General features: G+C 39.4%; 1 long non-coding RNA gene across 2 annotated transcripts; it reads left to right on the top strand.

Annotated features, from left to right (window-relative positions):
- The first annotated feature begins 306 nt into the window (after positions 1–306).
- LOC115333323 lies at positions 307–15,326 on the top strand. 2 transcript variants are annotated; one of them, XR_003920761.1, is made up of 3 exons: positions 307–379; positions 10,936–11,052; positions 15,076–15,326. It is a non-coding gene; the product is annotated as an uncharacterized LOC115333323 (long non-coding RNA). The 2 variants fall into 2 exon arrangements; XR_003920762.1 differs by having other exon boundaries at positions 311–379; positions 10,939–11,052.
- The last annotated feature ends 4,149 nt before the right edge of the window (positions 15,327–19,475 follow it).

Here is a 19,475-nt window from a genome sequence, read left to right as displayed (position 1 = left end):
ACAATTTTATTTATTCTTTATGAAAACATTCTTCTGCAGCCAGAAAGACTATATTCTATTCATTTATTTAACTACAAATGAGACATATTATAGGAAGCCTAAAGATAAGACTTTGCCTTAATAGTCAATGTGGGAAAGATTTGGCCGTAGGGAATTCTCTGTCCTCATAAAGACAATACAGCTGCGTCCTTCACCAGCTGCTGTGTGGGAAACAGCATCTGGGGGAGAGGACCTGGGGGCGGGGGGGGGGAGGCAAAATAAGAAAAAATATAAACAGAATAATTTGAGACAGCCTTAAACTAGTGAAAAACAGACATCAGAATCAGAAGCTGGAAGTCTGATACCCTTCACTAGTCCTGGAATTAAGCAAGGGATGCGGGTAAACTGTTGTCTCTTTTTAGGGACAATCATGTATGAGACAGGATATCTGGTCTCAGGCTCTCAGATGTGTGCTCTTATCTTTCCTTGGCAAATCACTGACTGCAGTGAAAATATTCTCATCGATAACTGTTGCAGTCACACAGACCTTCAAAAATTTCCAAGTATGATGAAAACATGTATGCAAAATACCTAAATGAAGGTACAGCTATGTCAAAAACTTGCCATTAAGAGTATCATTTTTATATCTCTATATATAATGCTGACTGATCATGTGATACTAATGGTAAAACCTTAGATATTAAGCCAATTACTAAATTAGATTTCAAAAGCTAAAAGAATTGACCCTGAAGAACTTTGTGGGTTTATAATTTAATGTAGATACAATGTTCCTAACAGACATGTTTGAGCTGATATTTAATAATTTTTACTTTTCTGTACAAAATATGACAATATAAAAAGCAACCCCTTGGACACTATGCAAATATCTCCCACAGTAAATCTGAAACGTAAACACAATGCCAAGTCCAACCTAACTAAAACAAATCAGGTATTAAAACACTTTTTTAAGCTAAGTGCTACTCGATTTTGGAGTTTTGCTAGTGGATAATGCTAAATGGATTTTAGTCCAATATGCTTACTGTTTGTTATTTCAATATAGAAACATCTGGCTAAGCTGGGCATCAGTAAGATGTAGTCTGTGCATGTGAGTGTCCCTGCCGCATGTGTGCATGTTAAATCCAGTGTATTGGGATTTTTTTCCAAATAGTCCTGATGCCAGCATATAGCTTAGGGAATGCTACCGGTGTTATGCAAAAAATTGGAGTAAGAAGTCTGAACATACTGCATTACCAAAAGGAAAGTAATGCACATAAAAAACATAATTTTGATATATAAAACAGTATTTAAAAGTTTGAAATCTACAGAAACAAAACCCTGGATATTAGTAGTGATAATAAGAGGTTGTCAGATGATAATACCTAGAATCACTGTATTTATAAATACTTTGCATTTCCTTTAAAAAGTGGGACTTTTTTTTTTTTTCATGTTACCATTGGTATATTCCAGAATCACTCAGTTGACGTGTTGACTATTTATTTATGATTTCCATGAAGCCATTTGGAGTAAAGTGCATATGTCAATATACATGTTGATTGGATTAGCATAGAGGATAATGGATTTATGAGAAAAGTAACCAGGATTTATGTTATTTTGAAGTGTATCTAAATCACTTACAGTAAAGGAAAAGGGAATAGTAAGTCATGAAATTTCAGGGAGCATTGAAATCGGAATATGATAACAATATCAGGGCTGATAGCTTTCAGCAAACGGCTGTTAAGCAGTGTGCTTTGCAGATTTCTGCAATAATAATGTCTAAAACCCCCAAGCAATGAGCACCCTGTGAGGGTATGTAATTGCTACCTTCTGTGGTCCCTGAGGTTTTGATATCAGTTGAGCAGTCATGTGTGTGCCTCAGCCTATTGCCAGGGACTCAAAATTACATTACAGACTCAGAAATGTGCAGCACTTTGAGTAAATCCACACCCAAACCCCGGAAGACTATTTGAGTGTAAAGGCATTCCAGATGGGAATTTAAATGCTAAATTTCATGTCATATTATTTAGCAGGTTAGTTTATCCCTCATTTGTTTACCATCTGTCATTATTTCAGAAAAAAATGCTTGTAACTCATCAGCCTACAAAACCAGAAAAGATTGCTACCTCAAACCAAAGATGATTGCTCTAAGATGCAATTTCAGAATAATTACAAATTATAATGACATGATCGTGGAAAATTTTGCTTTGCACTTGTTGGTTTTAGTTAGTAAAGTTAGAACCACTACTCCAGCCTTGATCTTCTTGTTTTGTTAGGGGTTTTTTGTTTGTTTCTGCACACACAACTGATTAGATGTGAGAGTGGGTACATCTGTCTGGCAAATCTGTACATCTGAACAGATCATAACCAACAGGCACAAAAATGGACCAAGACTACAATATACTCACTCCATTGGCAAAGAGTGTTTTCAACTGCATTTATGGTTTGATTTCTGTCACTACCAATTTGGGAATGAAATTCTCTACATAAAACTTTAGCATATTTGAAAAAAAGGGCAGCTATTTATCTGCCAAAGAATAATGAACTGCTCTTTGCTCACCTGAATTTCATTAAGGAGGGAAAATATGGTGACTTTTCCAAATAGAAAAAGAATGGCAAAAGCCCAAGAACCCATATAAAAGAAATGCAATGAAACATGATAGTGTTTCTATTTATAGGAATTCCTCTACTAACAAAAACGAAATATGGTAAACCTCAAAAGTTATTACCTATTTTGTAAATTTAGTTAAATAAAATAAGCATTCTTTTACTTTCCCTGTTTTCCTATGGAATAGGCATGGAAGAACACAGTTTCTTAGACACTGAGGTCAGTATGTCTTTTTACATCTTTTGTTCCACCAATCAAATGTGAGAATCCTGCTGCATTGAATTATGTTCTTGTCATTGTTCAAAAAATTCTATTAAATTTATAGGACCAGGGGGATTATTATGATAATCTCATATGCAATTTTAGATTTCATGAGCTGATTCTTAATATTTCCAGGTCTGCTAGACTAAAAAAAATTTCTTCTTAAATAAGCCATGGTCAAACTGCCAGCATCACTGTTGTAGTCACATGGTAACACTTGTGCCTCCTGACACAACACATGAAAATGTTTTGGCGTATTTTTTGGTTTTTTACAGTTGCTTGTGCCTGTTCACAGTGAGTAAATATCAGTACCAGGAGTAATATTTGATAGCAGTAGAGGAGAGGATGAATTTACCATAAAACAAAGCTGCCTCTAGAAAGCTATGAGAGATTTTGGAAGTACATGTGCTTTAGTAAAGCCTTTGATACTATTTCCCACAGCATTCTCCTGAAGAAACCGGCTGCTTGTGGCTTGGATGGGTGTACTCTTTGCTGGGTAAAAAACTGGCTGGGTGGCCAGGCCCGAAGAGCTGTGGTGAATGGAGGTAAAGCCAGTCGGAGGCCGGTCACAAGTGGTGTTCCCCAGTGCACCATATTGGGGCCAGTTCTGTTTAATATCTTTATCAATGATCTGGACAAGGGGATCGAGTGCACCCTCAGTAAGTCTGCAGATGACACCAAGTTGGGAGGCAGGGTCGATCTGCTGGAGGGTAGGAAGGCTCTACAGAAGGATCTGGACAGGCTGGATCGATGGGCTGAGGACAATTGTATGAGGTTCAACAAGGCCAAGTGCCGGGTCCTGCACTTGGGTCACAACAACCACACGCAGCGCTACAGGCTTGGGGAAGAGTGGCTGGAAAGCTGCCCGGCAGAAGAAGACCTGGGGGTGCTGGCTGACAGCTGGCTGAATATGAGCCAGCAGTGTGCCCAGGTGGCCAAGAAGGCCAACGGCATCCTGGCCTGTATCAGAAATAGTGTGGCCAGCAGGAGCAGGGAGGTGATTGTTCCCCTGTACTTGGCACTGGTGAGGCTGCACCTCAAGTCCTGTGTTCAGTTTTGGGCCCCTCACTACAAGAAAGACATTGAGGTGCTGGAGCATGTTCAGAGAAGGGCAACGAAGCTGGTGAAGAGTCTAGAGCACAAGTCCTGTGAGGAGCGGCTGAGGGAACTGGGGTTGTTTAGTCTGGAGAAAAGGAGGCTGAGGGGAGACCTTATCGCTCTCTACAACTACCTGAAGGGGGGTTGTAGTGAGGTGGGTGCTGGTCTCTTCTGTCAGGTGGCTGGAGATAGGACGAGAGGAAATGGCCTCAAGTTGCACCAGGAGAGGTTTAGATTGGGTACTAGGAAAAATTTCTTCACCGAAGGGTTGTCAAGCATTGGAACAGGCTGCCCAGAAAAGTGGTTGAGTCACCATCCCTGGAGGTATTGAAAAGACATGTAGATGTGGTGCTTAGGGCCATGGTTTAGTGGTGGACTTGGCAGTGTTAGGTTTACAGTTGGACTCGATGATCTTAAGGGTCTTTTCCAACCTAAATTATTCTATGATTCTAATTGGGAGAACATACTGCAAGTGGCAAAAAAACAAACTCAGAACTATTCAAAAAATGCAGCTGTAGGGCAAAAAAGCAGCAGAAAAAGAAACAGTGAGATTTCATTAGTTGTATTTGTGGGAGAACATATGTAGTTTATCTTTTGAAGAGATCTGTATCTTTAGTACTACTAGCTGGATATGAGAGCTACATGCTGAGTGCATTACTTTGAGGTATATTTGATCTTAGCTCTCATCTGTCCTAGCTTACTCTGGCTGACTCTGTCTCCAGTTCCAATCTGGGAGAATTATATTGTCTAACCTCTGTATTTCTGACCTGTATTTAGAATAGATGTAATTTACCTTGGGTTGTAAAGCATTTGTGTATTCACCAGTCCCACAAAGCTCCTGCTGTTAAAATTGAGGGAAGTCAAAATGCTGGATTTATTATTAAAATCTGACTCTAACACTTTCTGCAAGGGATGAAGATGTCATGCATCAGTCTATGCCGGTGTCAAGGGTACAGAGACATATCGCTTCCAGAGGAATTAATGGGTAGGACTAATTCAGCCTCTTCATACTAATGGCCAAATCCTCTGTATCACACTGTTTCAGGGAGGGGAGAACATAACCCCAAGAATCAGAATTTCACACCTTCTCATTTAACAGAACTGCTTTACTCACTTTCCTCTTCTTTGAATCATCTATTTTGACTCTGTGAGGGTTCAAAAGGAAATGAAGGAAGACTTCAGTTTCATGCATGAAAAGCAGTCTTCCTGGACCTTTGGATCTCAGATCCACAGATATGCATGGGGCTGCATGTTAGAGCAGAGCACAAGTATGCCCAGGGGATCTGGCCTTCCTGCGTAAGGAACTCTCTGGTGTGTGCACACAGTAATCCCTGCACTGTACCCATATCGCAGCAGCCACTGGCTGTTGTCACTTCCCTCACAGTTTGGCAGCCAGCACAGGTTAATGTAGAGCTGACACTGTATAGAATATGCTACATAGCAGGGCCTTATGCCTGGTGACAGACAGACAGTTCCTTCTCCTGCCTTCCCAGCTGTGCCCGGAACACAGCTTCTCCCCATGAAGATGCTTAAACTTCTACAAGTCCAACTCCTCCTCAGCAAATTTCTTTCCAGGATCCTGGTCTTTAGGTTTGCAATGACTTAATTAGTTTAGCCTGTGCGAATTCATAGGTTTCTGACTCCCTAAGCCTAATTTTTGTGGTACTTAAAAACCCTAAGACATAGATTTAAAAATCCTAAGACATAGATCTAAAATGAAGAGGTTATTTCAAAACAGTAGGTAAAAATTCTTCGCATTTTATATTATTTAAAAATAATAAAAAACATAACAAGAAAAGGTTGATATAACATTTGCTGGGGAACTCATGTAAGGATATGCTGATTCTGCTATTTCTATCAAAGCAGAACTCAAATGTGACCCAATGTCCCTGGGAAAGGAGAAATGTGCCGTACAGATCCTGGCTGTAAGGATGAGAATCTGAACAAGAACGAAGAGACAGGGACTCTGCTGTAGACTTTGCCATGTCTTTTTAATTCCTCAGTTTCCCAATCTGTACAACACAGGGTTACAAAATTTAGCTGGATCAAGCCTACAGAATGGGATGCGGCTGTACCAACACAGGCAAAATAGAAATCTCTTCCTTGGAGTTTTCATCTATCTAGTCATATACATTGCAGTAATTTCTAAATTAAGTTCTTGAAAAGACAAAAACTAGTTGATAACAGTAAGGCATTGTCTATCCATTATGCAAATGGAAAAATAAATGAAAGGACCGGAGGACTGGGTAGAACATAAAGAGATTGTGGTTTCACGAGACTAAGCTATTGCACAGAGGGATGCACACAGGGTGTTGTATTATTGTGCAAATAAAAAGGCAAAGAGGGGGGTCTAAGTTGTAATGGAAACAGTGTTTCATGGCCAAGGACTGCTGTGACTCCAGATGTCAGTAGTTTGTTAAACATAATACAAAACAACATAAAATGTAAAAAATGCAACTGGAACAAAAGGTTAGGCTGTCTCTCTCCATGCCTCAGTGAAAAGAATGAAAAGAAAAACAAAGTCACTTGGCAGTTGGGGTTTCTCAAATCTTGCCGGCACTCTGCGATCTCCTCCATTGCCAAAGCAGTTGTATCACTGCACAAGCAGCACCCTACCATTAAGCAAATAGGGTCTTTCTCATCCCACCATGACACAAACAGTCCCCTACCATGGCAAAAGCATCCTTTCATTACCATGCAGCAGCTCGCTGTTTCAAACACAGCATCCCTCTACTGCATTACAACTCCATTACACAACGACATGTCAGCAAACTCTTTCATTAAGTGGAAAGTTTAAGAAAGCATTACTGAACTAAACAAACAGGCCTGCTAGGTGTTCTTTTTTTTAAAGCTTCTCCAACTATCTTTCATCTTCATACTTCCCGTCAAAGGGTCAGACTGACTTTGTATAACAGCACTGATAGGGGAACAACATTATGGATGAACTTGGGTCACTATGTTCAAAGGTCTTACCTTTGAAGAAGGAAGGTCTTACCTTTGGAGAAAACAGACTGCATGGCCTAACTGTCCGCTTTGCTTTTCCTAGCACTCATCTGGGGCCACTCTGATCGCCCTGTGTAAGAACATTCCTTCCAGGAGAATGAGGGTCATCCCATTTCCATGCTGTTGGACTCGGCTCTTTTAACAGAGCTAATTGTCGACCTAGTTTCCAGTAAAGATACATCAAAGACTGTCTTAGAGATTCTCCCACTAAGAAATCAGGTAATGAGGTGAAAGGAGCAGGACTTAGATTCTCTGCTCTGAAGGATGAGACTTTAAAACTTCAGCTATATTTCTAAGTAGAACAAAATCCTCAAATTCTGAAAATCATACTCTGAATTTAGCTTTTTAAAAATGCCTATTCTCTTCTAATTCAACTAAAAAATAGTAAAAATTCAAAGCAGCAAGTCATTGCAAGCTCTGAAATAAAAATCTAGGCAAGCTTTGGAGGAAACGGCAATAAATTTTATTATACCAGCTGCTATTATTGGTAAACAAGTCAGGTTTTGGGGCATGCAGCTCCTGCTTCAGGTCTGAAACAGAAGGAGTCTTTGACTCCTTTCCAGATGTATCATCTGGTCTAATAAAAGATATTAAGTCTCCCAGCATGCCTTGCCTTATTCATATGTTTAGGCCTCTTCTGCTACAATAAATAGTAATAATAGGATATTTCTGTAAGAAAATGACATTTCAACAGTGTTAGTACTTCTTTCATCAAAATATCATTCAAGAAAAGTGGGCTGGTTTTGTCAAAGTATCTTTTTCAGCAGGCACAGACTTTCATATTCTATGTAACAATTCAATTTAGCAAAAATTATCAGTGTTCCAAAATAATACATAAACATTGGTAAAATGTGATGATAGCTTTCATTTGGGAAAAGCTTAAACATGCTGGAAAGGGATCAGAAAGAAGAATAAAAACAGATACAGCAGAGGCACTGCATAGAGCCTAAGATCCTATGGCAGTCACAGCTACAGGACATGGCTGAGACAAATAGTATTATATGAGTCAACTGGCAATTTTTAATTTGTCAACAATGGAACCACCTATAGCTGAATTAAGAGAGTCACATATCTTTGAGCACAATCGAGTCACCAGCTGTGATCAGAGAATGATTGTGCTGCAGTATATCACACGGAGATCTTTTCAGTTTTCCTTAGAAGTATCCTGAATGAGTGACTGGGTACTTCTAGCACAGGGCTATTTTACTGGGATATGTTGCTACATACTACGTGCAAATAGACATTGGCTTTCCTCACCTGTCCTTTGCCTGCTCCTAAAGGTGAAGGGCATCCTTTTTGGACAGTTCTTCTAGTATTTAAGATTTTATGACTAAGTGTTAAAAAAACCCAAATACATAGGGCACTTCCCAGTTTCTGTTGGGGCCCTCTATAATTTAAAAAGGCCTACATTCATTTTTCCTGGGCTTCTAGATAGACACAGCAGGGGTCTCTGTTAAGATTTGTTTGTTCTTCCTAACTTTGTTTTTTGCTCCTGCACTAGCAGCAGTCACCTCTCATACCCAGACATCAAACCCTTCCACACTGCTGCTCTCCACCCTAGCCAGAGACAAGCCTTTTTGGTGAAGTTGAGTCTCCTACATGAAACGTTGCAGGACTGTATCAAAGCTAACTATTCTGTTAAATTTTAATACTGCCTATAACCAAATTCCAAGGAGCTGCTGTACTTAATCATCCTGGTAGCTAGAGCCTGTTGTGAGAGGCAGACCTTCCCAGAAGTAGCAGAAGAGACTCCCAGCTAAGAGTAGATACCTGTTGCACAGAATAAATCATCATATCCCTTCCTATATTATCTTCTTCTCTCCAAGCCAGCTGGTCTGGATGAGCAGGGAGAGCTATAATCCAACTGCCTCTTGCTATTATCCCACTCAACTCTCCATAATAACACGAGGTGGAAGGAGAGCCAGAGCCAGGACATTACTTACCCAAACAGACAGCCAGAGATTGTGTGGAAATATTAAATGCAAAACAGCCTTGACAGCTGAAAGAAGGGATCTCACAGCCAAGCCTATACTCTCCCTGAAGTTTTTGGTCATAAGTTTTGGTCTATTTCCCTCTATGGACCCTCAGTTAGGATGTCTTAGACATTCCAAAGAAGTCATCAGAGACAAAATCAACCGATCAGTAACTCTAGTTCAGTCACCTCCTCCTGTTCATTCCATACAGCATCAAATAATTCTATTAACCTTATGTAGGCAGCAAGTTATTATCGGTGAATGCTCACAGTCTAAGGAAATTGCAAGATAATCAGTTTTTTCCATATAAAAATATGAGTGTATATTTTCCTAAAGAACCACAGGACAATACTGACAACAAGAGGCGAGATTTGGAAAAGAAAATGAGCTCTGAAGAGGGTTATTGGTTCTGTTGAAAAAGCATTACTGATCTACTAATAGCAGAGTTTTCTCTGATACAAAGGCCAGCAGAAAATTAAGACTAGATATTGTTCACCTGATAGTAGATACTAAAACCATGTCTATGTCCCAAAATATTCCATAGTAAAACAGTATCTTCTACGAGTATGTTTGGCTGCTTTGATGTTGGAAAATTGGGGGGGCAGGAGGGGAGAAATCTTGTCTATCTGATTAAAGAAAATGCTGTTATTTATGTTAGAAGGACACAAACTCAGAACCAACCTTTCTGTGGGAAAATTAGTTCCATCTCTAAGTGAAATTCTGCCAAATTTCTGCATCCATTTCCACTGGCAGAGGACCTTGGTTCTCCTTTCGTCGACTGTAACCTATCATATGAAGTGATTCACAAGGAAAACATTAAAGTAGCTTTTTCTTCTCTCTCTGGCAAACATCCATCACCCTGTGTCTGATATGCTGTGAGGAACTCCACCTGCTTTTCCTTTCAGAGTGCAAAGCTTAAATTGTTTTAGCTCCCAAATTTGTTCTTGATTGTTTCAGTTGCCAGTGAGCTTGGAGATGGGTTTACCACTGAAGTTTTCATAGTGACTTTGTATTAGCTATCTGTTTAATGGTACCATGGGGTTTCTGTTTAATGTTTAACCATAGGATGTCTAATAGGATTTCTAATATCCCATTCCCTAGAGCTTAGAACTGCATTTCCATTCCTAGTAATGTATAGAAAACCAGTCCTCTTACTGTAAGTCCTATATTAAAGTGCTCCGGACAGTACCTAGAGTGAAAGGTACCCTTTCGTCAGTAATAACCTTGAAAGAAATTATTCACTAAACTTTTCTTTATTTTAAAATCAAAAACAATGGCGATGCAGGTGGGATTTTTACTAGTTCTGTATTATACTACCTGCTGTTACTCATTTTGTACCTTACAGCTTGGCCTAAGCCCTGTATAGATTCACACTCAGTACCCTCAATACCCATGATGAGCCTTGACACCTCACTGGTGTGTACAAAATCCACATTCTGCTTGCATGGATCTCTTGAGACTGGAGAGAAACAAAGTCATTTAGACTGACAGCTCGATAACAGTGTGCTTAGGGAATGTGTCCTTTTGAAAGAAAAATATTCCCAAACTTGCCTTGCTTGAAATAAAGCATAGATATTCTCTTTTTTCAAAGGGATTCAGCCCACATTATTGAGGAACAGCTTACTATTTAGATTTAAAGTGGGATTTTGTAATGGATTTGAAATGACAGACTGACTATTAGACACTTGATTGTGTGTTCAAAGAGAAGGGTGAAACACTGCTAACTTTCTTATCTGTGTGATCTACTCTAGTGAAAACTTCCAAGAGAGAAAGCTACATAATCTGTTTTAAATAATTCCATTAATTTGAATAGTAGATGGCTATCTGGCCTTCTAAGATAGCTTTGAAAAATTCCAATTTTGATTTCAGCATTTAGAATTTATTTTAGTGGAAAATTATTTCATGTATCTCACCAAACCTAAATCAGAATGTCTTCACCACTTCTGCAAGATGCCCTTAGAAACTGTATTTCTCTAGCCTGTTTGTGTTATCTAATTGCATTGCTCTACATTTTCCCAGGAGAGACTAACTAGGGAATCATCTCTCCAGTGAAGCCATGCAATGCTGAAGCATCTGAACAAGAAGCATCATTTCCAATACTCAGTGTAATCAGAAGGATACCATCCTCCTGAATAGGTAAGCATCTGCATGCTCTTGGGCACTTCTTTGCTTCAGGAATATTGTCAAAGTGCCATGGTCAGGAGAGCTTCCATGCCAAGACATCTTTACAAATGCAATATACAATGTACCACAAATACCAACATGACCTTTACATTATTAAAACATCTTCAGCTGTAAAGCTTATGATTGCTATTGTCTTAAATGATAGTTCCTGTCAGGACTGTATAATTGTTCTTTATTATTATGTCTTGTGATTTTGCTTCTCCTCCTCCACGTATTTTCTTACTACAGTAATGCTAAGTATTTTAATGTTCCTGTGCTTTTGCTTACAGCCCTCAGATAAGCATTTCTTACTTGTTTTTTACTGGTACTGTTCTTGCAGTCTGCTGTTCCAGCCATTTATTTTGTTTAAAACATTTCTTACCTGCCAGCTTATTTGTATCATGCCTCCAAGTGCCAAGACACCTGGAAAGGAATTCACAAACTTCCAACAACCAGTAAAAACACTATCAACCTTGACAATGTTTTTTTAAGACTACCACCTTCTCACATTTGTTTTTCCCTCACACATGCATGTATAAGTGCATCTGTGTGTGTAGCTGCTGAGGTCAGAGAAGGGGAAATAGAAATTTTTTAACAACTAAATATCTCCAGTTGAAAATTCCTTAACTAAAGACAGCCAATCTATATGATGGCAAAATAAAGGAAGACAAAGCAGTGTATCAACATTGCAGCTGCACTGCTTAGTGGTAATGGAAGCAGCAGGACAATGTGAATTCACCAACTGACTTAGCGGGGACTGCCATTCCTTATCACAGACAGAGGTCTCGGATGGACCCAGCCTCAGGACAGTTTTCTCTAGGGAGGGGCATTCAGCAGCCTTAGCGAAAAGCGGGTCATTTCTTTCACCAAATAGTTTCTTTAATGAAACTTAGGGTTTCAGTCCTTAATCTGGGGTGAACTCAGGATATTTTCTACAAAAAAAACTATATATGAAAATAAATGAAAATAGTACTTTGATTTTCCTATCATGAATCCTATTTGACACTTGAAATAGTCTAGTACACAAGAAAAAGCCTAAACAATGAGCAGAAATATTGACTGCCTCCCAGTAACTGCTGATATTTGCAAAGGTTTCCAGGGCACCTATGTCTCTCACCTTCCTCACCTTCAGGTCCAGAGCTCACAGTTAGTAATGTTAAAAACACTAACAATTGAAGAGCTCCCTCACTGACACCTCTTACAAATGAGATGATGACTTGCTACTACATCTGTTTAAGAAACTGCCATCACCTATGTCTTGACAGGCATTTTCTACAGAATAATGCTGGCAGGTAGGAAAGTGTGCCCTTCTGTACAAAAGCTGGTATGTTATCTTAAATGACATCTTAGTAAGTCTAAGCCCAGAAGTAAAATTAAGACAGCTGCTAGCTACAGTTCATAAAAGTGGCAAACCCACCTCAGGACTGTGAATCGTGTCTCTGTGCAGAACATGCATTCCCAACAGGGCAGGAATACTATAGCCACTAATGCACTCTGAATGGTATTCTTTGTCTAATGCTGCCACCTCTGAAGTCAATGAACACTAAAGTCTTATGAACACTAAAACGGAAATTTAGTTAGTACTTGTGCTCTGTGAAAAATCCTTGTCCAAAGCATAAAGGAGAAGTACAGTACTTCTTTAGTCTTCTTCTGATCCTACTTCCTACCAAAAGTAAAGTTAGGTTCCCAGGTTAGCCTCAGGAAAAGGGAAGGCTGGTTCATTTATTTGATTTTAGAGGAGGGTGAATATTAGTTGTCATTATTATGTTATGGGACTAAACTTCTTGACAGCTGGCATTAGACATCATCCATCAGAAACACACTGAACAGTCTTTTTAGAAAGTGGTAATAAACTCCTGCGGACAATAACCAAGAGGAGCAGGTGCTTAACATTATTTAATCTTATCAGAGAGCACATGCATTTGCCAAGTCTTACTTTTATTACTGAGGAAGATGGAAACAAGCAGGAGAATGGAGGAAAGTCAATAGAAATTAAGATAACATCAAAACAAGATTTAAAAAGATCCAAAATTATTCTGAACTCCAACTTCTGAACTGGATAGCAGAAGCTAGACACATTACATGTAATATAATTTATGTTCACTTTGAATCTGTTCTGTGCTGCCACATGAAGCAAGAAGGCATTAGCAGGAACAGCTGTGCTGCCTTCATTCCCTTCACTCATCCTTCCACGGAAATAATTGCCGTTACAAGATCTTTTGGAGTTACAAGTTTGGGTTTACGAGACTTTCGTGTATTCCTGCTCACAGGTAAGGGTACAATTACAGTATAAGACATACCATGTTTATATATCTGAGGGATAGGATCAATCCCAAACTATTTGACTTTCAAAACCAGAATCACATTGTTCGTTTTTATCTTAGTTATCAGACTTCAAACAAACCAATCTCATGAGAATTTTATGCCATTCCATCAAAACTTGAAAAGAGTTTGGAATCTCAAACATATTTTATGTTCAAGTTATGTGTTCTTTTTCTTTACATGAATAGCTAATTAATGTTATCAGCCTAGGTTTCAATTTATCTCTTACCTACAGGACATTTATTTCAAATCTTCTTATCAGAGCAAACCAGAAAAGATCTTTACATTGGCAATCTCTTCAGTATGGTGAAAACACTTCTATTTTCCTACTATAAATAACTTTCAATAAGTTGCACTCTGACTTCTTCAAACAATTCCTAATAACTACCTCGAGTCTGAACTTTTGAAAGTCATCAAACAAATGTCCTTCTTTAAGAAAGACATGAATGGATACCCTACAGCCATGTGTCACACAGACTGCAAGCCTTTTTTGCTCTTCTAAAACAACATAGGAAATCTTTCAAAAGAACATCGTAATTTTGGGCGCTCAACTTGAGAGACTAAATAGGGTTTCAGAGCACTGCTGCTCAGCATTTCCTAGAAAGCAATCCTTTTTGTTGAGGATAGACACTTGAAATCACAAATCTCTTTTAACAATACTAGCTTGTTTTATATCTCACTAATAAACCCAATTTGTATTACAGCTAGTGTCCCAGTGATGCTTCTCTGGCAAGAATTAGAAATGCCCATTACTGTGTGAAATTGGTTAGTGGTTTATAAAGAGGAGTAAGTATAGAGTTTTAAGGTGAAATTACATTACGTGCAATGTAACCAAGTGGCCAAGCTGCCAAGCAAGATTGAGCCATCCCAGTGTCCTCCATGCCACAGGGACTTCTGCAGGATCTGCAGCAGGGCTGCTAGCTGATCTGGCTGTTGGAGAAGTCAGCTAACAAGGTATTAACTAGATAGCCTGAAACCCAGCCAGAGTCATGTGGCAGTGGATAGCTGAGACTGCTGGATAGCAATGCCACTCCTCACCTGTGACAACCTCCTGGATTCTCCTTCCTTATGACTCTTAAGATATCTGGTATGTAACCTCTGGCTGCTGTCCATGTAAAGACTGTGCTGGATAGCTCACAGGACCAGGAAAGCTGGCCAGCCTGCAGTGTTGTAATTAATAAATAATTAGGCATTTTCCTTGGTATTGTAGGAACATAGTTTGGGGATTATCAAATGAATGTAAGAGTGTTAATAACAGCAGAGGAGAATGTCAACCAGCACTGCCTCAGTAAAAAAGCACACCACAACTGACAGTACTAGCTGACATGCGTGTGAAGAGAGAAAGATTAAATGGGTCTGGGAAGAGCTGGCTCCTCTTACGTCATTTATGGTGTTAGTCATGATTCAATGTTTTAACCTATTCTAACTATTTTCATGGCTTGTTTATTCCTTAACATAATTGGTTTCCCCATGCATTCAAGTGCTGTGATACCTGCATGAAATCTGTAGTATTAGTAGCACAGTGTTTGAACTCTCTAACACAGGTGTCTTGGCTATGTGGGTGAGGCTGATGTAGTTGCACTATGGGCGCATAATGCAGGACAGAAGACATACTCAAAATGCTTATGGATGACTACTTCAATAAGGTACGGTTTACACTTTACTTCTTTCCAGAATCCTACTGGATTAAAAGGATGCTGCTGAGTGGCACTAACTGCCCTGGCAAGGACAAGAAAACTAAAGACTTGGTACACCTGCCTCCATGAAGGAGGGATCAAGAGAAGCCACTGTTTGGTTGTGAGGGACCAGGTTAGAGGCCTTTCTCCAGATCATGAGACTACACGTCTCATGCAGTCTCCCTAGGCAGTCTGCAGAAGAAACACAAAGACTGATGAGTGCTAAAGAGATACTTTCACTCACTGAAGGAACGGCAAGAGGAAACACATTAAGCTGTACTGCATCATTTTCCTCAGAGACTGGCAAAGCCTACCAAGTTCAGCAATGAGCAGTGTACCAAAACAAACTGACAAATACTGGAGCCCCCTGGGTCTGTTTGTCGGTTCCACTCAAACAAGCTGCCTTGGCTGGTATTTGAGAACTCTCCCTTTTTGAATGAGATTTCTGAGTTATTGGAGAAAGTTGATAGAGTTCCCTTCACTCTGAGCTCCTCACACATCTAGAGGGTATGCAGTGATCCATGTGGGCATAGTCTGTTTCCTAGCGCTGGCTATGTGTGTCAGAATTGCACTGCACTGTTGCTACGTGCCCATGCAAAACAACTGATTTCCAGAAGCATTGGACAGAGTTACTGTGCATGTGTAAGCCAGCTGCATAGCTGTCAGACAGACAGACAGTCCATGTTCCACAAAGTCTGCACAGGCGCAGACCCACACATTTTTGTCTGCAAATTTCATTCAAAAGTACTCTTGCCCTAGAGTAAGATACTGGTGCCACTTTGGAAGAATTACTCACACATCTGTACTAGACACTTGCTTCCTTTTTTATACCACTAGCTCGTTCTTGAGTTAGGATGACAAAGTGGCAGCGGGAAGAGAGATTTCCTTTTCCAAATTGCTGCTGCTGCTTTTCCAGCCACTGCTACAGGACTGGAGAGTGTGGTGACCGGGTAATTATAGGGTAAGGATTGAAGAGACTTTTAAAAATTGATTTTCTTAGCACACAGAGAAAAACAGTGCTGGCTTCCAACGTGCTTTTAACATTAACTCTTACTGGGATATGTGTGCACTATGGTGTTTGTTTTGTTTGGGGTTTTTTCAACATATGAAATTCTTTATTAATAACTTTATATAGATGTTAATAAACCAGCAAAATGTGAGGCACTGTGCTAATAGGACCATACAATCACCATCAGTAGAACCCAAGTCAAAACAGGAATACATAATACCTGCTTATTCTCCCAGTGAAAATCAATTCCCTTGTAGGTGCTTAATTGCTTTTCCCCTTTCCCTCCTGTTCCGCCAGCTAAAATTGATTTTAGAACTGCTTTTGCAAGGGCTCTCCCATTTATCAGGCACACATGACCAATTGAAAAGAACATCAGTAGAACAGTCAGTCTGTTCATAATATGTTTTGTTGGTGGGCTACAAATATCACATTTGGGGTTAGAGTTAGGTCCCAAAATAAACTGAAACTGAAAATTCATTATGGAGGACTTCAATGTCTTTGCAAGGATACAGCTTTGAAAACTTCAGAAGAGGACAAAAAGTACTTTAGCACATTTTTGCAAAATGATAGTGTCTCACCCTCTCCCCAGGAAATTAATCAGAGTGTAATCAAAATACATTTCCAGCTGCTGAAGTTCACTTCCTCCCTTGTAGATTTTTCTCACATAAATCGAACCTCAAATTCAAAGTCATGTTAACTGGACAGCTGTTCTCGTAAGCTCATGAAGTGGCAGAATCTGCACTTACCTCTATTGTGCTTTCTGTAGTCCTGCTTGATGGGACTTCCTTATACAGAGATCACACATATGTGAGAGAAAAAAACCCCACAACCCCCCTGTAGCTAATATTTACTACAAGTCAAGCAGAAACTTCGTAAGTGACAGTGGAATACATACAGTCCTCACTTATTCAGAATTATGACTTTTCCTGGGGTATTCCCACCCTGCAAACTGGGATCAATGGAGCTTACCAATCTAAAGTGAGAAAATTCATGACTCAAGATAAAGACAGTTTCATAGGTAAAGCAACAGTTGGGCGCACAATCAAAATAAGGAAGTCATTCACTATATGCTATTGGTAGGCAGATGTTTAGCCACTTCCAGGAAAGCAGGGCTTCATCATGCATAACAGTTACTTGGGAAGACAAATGCCATAACCCCAAATGTCTTCCACCCCTCTTCCTCCTTTCCTCCAGCTTTTATTCCTGAGCATGATGTCATATGGTATGGAATATCCCTTTGGTCAGTTGGGGTCGGCTGTCCAAGCTGTGTCCCCTCCCAACTTCTTCTGCACCCTCAGCCTACTCACTAGCAAGGTAAGAAACAGGAGGTGTGAGAAAAAGAAAAGGCCTTGATGCTGTGTAAGTGCTGTTCAGCAATAACTAAAACACCCCTATGTTATCAAAACTGTTTTGGTCTCAAATCCAAAAAACAGCACCATACCAGGTACCATGAAGAAAATTAACTCTATCTCAGCCAAAACCAGTACAGTAAGAAATGAAGAACAATTACAGCTGCAAGGAGAACACAGGGCAGGCAGAATGTAATTACCCAGGCTGGAATATGGCCAGAACACCACAGCTTAAAGTTCTTGCTCTTATGAAAGGAACAACAAAAAATACTTGCACCACAGCAGCCAGGCTCTCTGGTTTTGCTTTATCTGAACTACAGCCCCTCCCATGGCACTGTTTCTAGCACTGTAGTAGCCACAGGCTGGTATTGCTCCTAGTGAACTGGTCCTCATTGCCTTTTGATGCTTATTGCCTTAGGTATGAAGACTGAGGAAAGAGCCAAATTGATTCAGAGACAAAAACAAAACCATATAGGTAATTTAAAGGGACACACTGTCAAACTGCAAAGCACAGTACCATTGAAACAGGTGGCTGCTGAGAATCAGGATTCTTCAGGTGACTTTAAAAGTTATTTGAACATCCTACTGGAAGAAAAAGCACACTAGAGTAATAAAAAGAAGCATCAAAATATTGAAAATACTGCACTATTGAGCTAGAATTAATTTGTCTAACTATACTGAACAGGCATTACAAACACACCACTGAATATAGTGACAGTGCCAGAAGAAAGTGCAAAATGCTGGTAGGCTCCTAAAATGGCACTAAGTCCATTAAATGGCTCTGCATATTAAAACCACAGTTAAGATTTTAATATTTGTAATTTTTTAACTGATGTTAATGCCTGACACATGGATGAGGGTATCCTAACTCCAGAAATAGTATACCCAATTACCAGAAGAAGATGGCAGAACTTCCACTGTGGAAGATTTTGTCCTGATAATTCAAATTTAAAGCCTGAATTAAATCACTGACAGTTTTTAATCTCTTTCAAAAGATATATTTGTATGTTTGTTTTTTAACTGTGAATATTTTTATCATTCATATGAATGTCTAGTATTGCTTTGAATGTTACTCAGTTCTTCACCTCAACAAATTCACACAGCACAGCATATGTGTTCTCTGGTGAAAAAAAGATGGCCCTTTCACAGATTTGAGGACTTCCTTTCCAAAGTTCTGTTTAAAACCTTCTGATAGGAGTGATTATGTTAAGTTGGTAGCTTGTTAGAAGACAAGTGGGGGATGACATTACCTTGAAGCAGTCTTTCTTTCTAGAGAAAGATCGAAGTTTTGTTTTGCTGAATAACACAGAACTCAACAGAGACTCCATTTCTTGTTCTGCTTTCAGCTATCTTGCACTTTATAGAATGTCTCCTCTGAGCTGGTAACAGAAATGTTCCTTCTTGCTTCTCTTATTCACACAGCTCCATCAAATAGTGCCATAGTCCCTTGAATTTAGTTCCTAGAAAATCCCCTTGGCTCAGAAAATCAGGACCTATGCATAGATATGTACTCAGGGATACTCCCCTTCTTTCAGCAAACTAGCTTGAAACAGAAACTCTTATATTTACCCTCAAACATTATAAGCTTTTGCATCACCTGCCTTACTGTATGTTAAAAAAAAAAAAAAAAAAAAGATGATGCATTGAGAGAACAACTTGATTTCTTTTCTGTAGTGATGTCTAACTTCTTGAGGTGTGAAATCTGGAGGCAGATTTGTCAGGTAATAGTCATGCATTGGACAAATACTACCTTCATCTTCAGGGTACACTATAAACTGAGGGCTTGGATATATAGAAGTGTTACAAGAATGAGAAGAGGTTTACTTTCCTCTCATAGGGAAGAATCCTTCCTCTCAGAGGAAAGTATAATGTTGCTACTTGCCCCCTTTACACCTATTTAAGAGCGTGTGAAGGATGGATCTTGTGTTTATACAGTCATCCTTCCAGGGTTTAATTCTCCGCTTTATGAGCAAGAAACCAAACCTCATTCACACTAAGCAATATACATATACAAAGCCTAAGATTCTGCTAAGCAAGTCA

This window comes from Aquila chrysaetos, chromosome 20 (assembly GCF_900496995.4).
Source record: "Aquila chrysaetos chrysaetos chromosome 20, bAquChr1.4, whole genome shotgun sequence".
NCBI classification, from domain to species: domain Eukaryota; kingdom Metazoa; phylum Chordata; class Aves; order Accipitriformes; family Accipitridae; genus Aquila; species Aquila chrysaetos.
Note: the sequence above shows the minus strand (reverse complement) of the source record. Positions and strands in the feature narration are given on the sequence as shown.